The sequence below is a fragment of the Frankliniella occidentalis genome, unplaced genomic scaffold (assembly GCF_000697945.3).
Source record: "Frankliniella occidentalis isolate FOCC.00 unplaced genomic scaffold, Focc_3.1 Scaffold8, whole genome shotgun sequence".
Classification (NCBI taxonomy): domain Eukaryota; kingdom Metazoa; phylum Arthropoda; class Insecta; order Thysanoptera; family Thripidae; genus Frankliniella; species Frankliniella occidentalis.
Window position 1 is genome coordinate 1,231,604 of NW_026267138.1, and position 5,010 is coordinate 1,236,613.

General features: G+C 48.2%; 1 protein-coding gene across 1 annotated transcript in view; it reads right to left on the minus strand.

Moving 5' to 3' along the window:
* LOC113209727 (protein Wnt-16-like) overlaps nucleotides 1-5,004 on the minus strand; it is a 94,676-nt gene extending 89,672 nt beyond the window's left edge. The window contains exon 1 of the mRNA XM_052275285.1: nucleotides 3,934-5,004. The gene's annotated coding sequence lies outside the window, so the exon portion shown is untranslated. The remainder of the gene's footprint in view (nucleotides 1-3,933) is intronic.
* Between the last annotated feature and the right edge of the window lie 6 nt (nucleotides 5,005-5,010).

The window sequence follows — 5,010 nt, forward strand, 5'->3', positions numbered from 1 at the left end:
CACTGGGTTGCACGGACAAGTCATTCCTGCGACGACTAAAATGCTAACTGCAAATCCTAGCAAAACTTGGCAGAGGGTAGAACAATATATATTATACATACAAATAGATATAGCAGTATGTGTGGGTGGGCGAGGGAAAAGGACAAGAGACCGCTTTAGAGAACAAGTTTAATGCTTCAAAGCCAAATCAGAAGTGCCAAGTTCAAGTGAGGGCAACAAACAGGAAAAGAGCTGACTGCTGTGGGGCGTTCTCTGCCGGGGATAGAACTAGCAAAGTAGGACACATCTTTCCTTTTTGAAGAAAAAGATAGCAAAGTCAATACAAAATTGTTAAATAAGCAACCCTATGGATTGCGGCCTTTTGCCTAGAAAACGGCTTAACATTGCTAGAAGTTTAGGAATCCCGTAAAATGAAGCAATTTAATTAACAAGGCAATAAAGTCTAACTTTGGCCTTTGATATTGACATTACTAGAACGGCTAACAACGGGTTATTAGATTGACAATAACAAGCCTACCTAAATCAAGTATAAGGGCAGAGCGCAATTGGCGAAATGGTAATAACTAAGGATTAGGCCTTCACATTAAGTTTGAGCCCAACTGGCTAAAAATCCACATCACAAGACAAAGAAACAAAACTATATAAAATTGCCTTTGAAGTAGTAACACAGTACTAAATAGAAAGTAATACATAATTAAATTCTAGAAAAGTGTATAGCTTAATTTAAATTGGATGAAATACGTTTGTGCATATTATTTAAATGTGCAGAAGAAAGAAGAGGAACTGTTAAGTTTGTTATGCCATAGAGGAGAGGTAAGCAATATGGAATTTACACTAGACCCCACATTCACAACAACTAACATGCAACAAACTAAAAAACAAATTCAAAAACCACAACCAACAAATCAGGTGATCATGCTCAAAGATGTACAAAGAAGGGGAGTCAGTCAAGAAGGGCAAGTCCGAAAGTCGAGAGAGATTGATATGCGACAAACGTATTTCACAAAATAAATTAACACCTTTAGGCTACACTCAAAGGACAGATTGATATGCAAACACTTTGACTATTCTTAAATGCTTAATGTTTGTGAAGTAATATAAGGTGAACAATAAATTGCGTGTCTTGAAATTTGGAGCTGGAAGGATTCCATTCAGCGGCAGAGCAGAGCATTGAAGTAACCTGAAGGGATAGATAAATGTTACTTTCAGTAAAACATTAACATGCAAATAATAAATTCAAATAAAATTAAAAATATGGAAGATATCTAAGCCTAGAGAAGACAGTTGCTTACCTATTCTGGTTATTCTTGGATACAGTGAAGCAGAGGTAGAAGCAGGAAGCAATTTGTTGGGGTGTAGGAGTCCTGGAGGTCTTGCAAGTATCAGGGTTGAGACGTCTTCGCTGTCCACCGTGAATTCCTGTTGACAAGGGGGTGGAACTGAAGAAAGAACCTGAGGGAATAGGTAGATGTTATGGCAAGGAGAACATTTTAAAAAATAATCATTAATTGAAAACAAATTAGACATAAAAAATGTCTCAGGCTGGTAAAAACAGTTGCTTACCTTTTCTGGTTACTCTGAGACAGCGAAGCAGTTAAAAGCAGAGTCTAATATCAGGTTTGAGAGTCCTGGAGATCCTGCATGGCTTGGAGTCGAGATGGCTTAGCTGGCCGAAAAGGGTTGACGTATGTTGACGGGGGTGGAACTGGCCTGGAACTGTGGAAAAGCATGTGGAGATTAACTGGTGATATCAAATAGATGTCAGTGACAAATTTCTGTCCTATGGGGTGTCAGAAATTACTGTCACAAAGTGCACTGAAAAGTTCATATTTGAATATATTGAAGGTATTACCTGACACTCTTATGCAGTCAAAGGCATCCATTAAGTGGCGGGTTTCAGAGAATTAGGTACCAAATTCTGTTCGAGTTGTGGAAGCTGCCGGCATCGTCACCAAGAAACAACCTGAGCAGGGGAAAACATTTTACAGTAAGTCGTAAATGCACAATATCATAAATTTGGAAGATGTCTCAGCCCCAGCCCAGGCGAAACAGTTTCTTACCTTTCCCGGTTACTCTGGTAGACAGCGAAGCTGAGTTGATAGCAGACCCCTATATGTCAGGGTGTCGACTTCTACAGTGTCCTGGAGTCGAAATGTCCTCGCCGACCGCAGTGAATTCCTGCTGACTGGGGTGGAACTGGAACTGGAGAAGCAAGTGCATATCTGCACATCTCCAAATAATTGAATGACGTTCTACTGCGAGCTGAAACGTTGGCTAGAGGATGTCCCGCGGAGGCCCCGCTGGGGGCGTGGGGCCGGCGGTTGCTGCAGCTGACGAGTGCAGGCGTGCCTCACGGTTACTCTGCAACAGGGACGAAACTTGATTAGAATCATTATTCCAAATTAATATCCAATAACAAATAAGAGCTTCCGCTTACTTGTAGACGACCATGAAGACACGGGAGCGGCCCTCCGCGGCGAGGCCACATCTGGTGGTGGTGACGTACAGGCTTGGCTCTCCCAGGGTTGAGAGCAGAGCAGGCGGCTGAGGTCTCGGCGGGCGGGGCAGCTGCGTGGAAGTGAAACAGAGAAGACGGTATTAGACACTGGTTCCTACGTGCGGTTACAATAAGCGACCAGTCTGCCCTCGTGATCCACCGGTCACAAAGCAATAAAAACACCCGCTCAGCTAGCTGCGGCCGACACACTGCCCTGGTCGCTGCTACTCGGCGCCGGTCCCGCGGGGGGGAGGGGACCTAGGGGGGACACCCGCGGGGTCCGGCGGGTGCAAGCCCAGGAGCAGAGCGCCAGCCAGCAAGCAGTGGGGCGATATCAACGAACTGACCGGGGCCACTACAAGCGGGCCAAATGAGGAACAAAATGCTTTCGAAACGTACCTGTGCAGTCTGTTGACCACGGCCATAAAGCGCTGCAGCAGAGTCCAGGAAGGGGCTCGTCACAGCAAAATTGAGATGTCGGCTGGAACATAAACACAACAGAATTAGTTCATGTGTAGTCACAAAACAATCAAAACAAGACGAGTGAAATTACCTGGACCAGTGGATCGGTAGTCCCATAAAGTCAAACTGCGGCAAGGGCGGCGGCTGCAGCGTCACGCACCCCGTAGCGGCCGACAGCGGTGGTCCTTCCCCGTGACTGCGTGCGAGACGCGGAGACAGCTCAGCAGCACAAAGCGGCGGGCTCGGGCAGACAGCTCGCTCGCAGCTTGAGAAAGGGCTGCGTCCGAGTCGAGACGAAGGCAAACAGTAGCGGGGGCCAGGCTAGCGCTGGGACAATTACAGGAAATTAGGCTAAAAACAAAGCAGAACGACGCTCTAATGGGACACACGACTGACCTTGAAGAGTGAAGAATGATCTCCAAAATCTTCGTTAAGTTATGAAATTTAAAAAATATAATAAATCGCGGTTGATAAAACTTTAAATGATATCGCGGTTGGTAAAATTTTTAAATCAAATGATATCGCGGTTGATAAAATCTTTAAATTAAAGGATATCGCGGTTGATAAAATCTTTAAATTTAACGATATTCGAATTTAACTTCCGATCGCGACGTGAGCGAAAATAATGAGTTGTTAAACATCGACGAGCGATCGCGGAAAATGAACGCGGACTGCAGAAAAACAACGGCGCGAAAGGACTCGAGAGCATTGTTCGACAATGCCAATGCAGTCATTAATGAGCTTTGTTGTGTATTGGAGAATGGAGATGAGTACCCTTTGGAAGTTGTGTAGCCCCCTAATAAAGTTAAGTATCGCTAAGTAGACCTGAAACACTATAGAAAGAAATTAGGTGCCGTACTAGGCTTTGAGTAAGAGGGCGCCATACTCGGCTGTAAGGTAGAGCTCTGAACAAGTGGAGCGACCAAACAAAAAGCGTTTGTACACAAACTCTGGTGGTGAACGACGAGGCCTACCTTTGGCGGCAGCAGCTGCGAACGCCGCCGCCTCAGCGCTCGCCCAGGTGGATGCGGTGGAAGTCGAGCCGGAGGACATGTCGTGGGCTTCTCTTGCTGGCGATGCACACGAGGGGACACACAAACCGAAGGGGCTGGGCGCGGACCACGAGTTTCGCGAAAGAATGCTTTGGGCGTAGCATTATCAGACTGCGCGGGGCACCGGGGCACAGAGGTCATTCCCTGCGCGAGCTCTAGGCGGGCGCACGCGGGCGCACGCGGGCGCGTCCAAACAGCAGCCGACGTGGGCGCTAGCTAGGGACACCGACACATCGATGCCGACCAAATAGGCTCGAAGTAGAAGACGTTTGAATGCCAAGCGAGGCCCACAGAACTCAGGGCGATCCCGCACGGTGTTTAGTCGTGCCCTCTCCCTCCTGGAGGCAGCGGAGTGCAACAAGGACGGAGAGAACAAAACGCCGTACGGAATCACCCTCCTGGCGAAGACGACGGGTCAGGCAGCCCGGTTATATCGCTCACCATATATCGCATCCGCGCCAGGCGAGCCGGGCAGCACCAGGCATCAAACGGCTTCTACCTCCAGTCAAAAGGGTCAAAATAACACCTGCCGCGGAGGCGGGGCGCGGGGCGCGCAGCGGGGCGAGCCGGCGCACTGTCTGCTAGAACAGCGACAAATCAGCCACACGGCCACACGGTGATCGCTTCACTCCCGTTCAACACAGATTGAAACGCCTTATTTACCTCACTTGTTCGTCCCAGAACCGGAGATTAACCAGCAAACCTGAGACGAAAAAGTGAGCAAAAGAACAGACGCGAAAGTCGGAATCAAAACCCGCGGGGGGGAAGGGGCCACGGCGGGGCGGGCAGCCGAGTGGGACGGTGACAGGTGACATAGTGCGGGTCACGATCACTTTCACTTCCGTTCAACACCGGTTGTTGAAGCGCCCTTTTGACCTCACTTGTTCATCCCAGCGCCAGAGGAAGACCAGCAAATCTGAGGTGAAAAAGTGACCAAAGGCAACATACACGAAAGTCGGATTCAAAACACGGCGCAAGGGAATCGCGGGGGCCACGAGG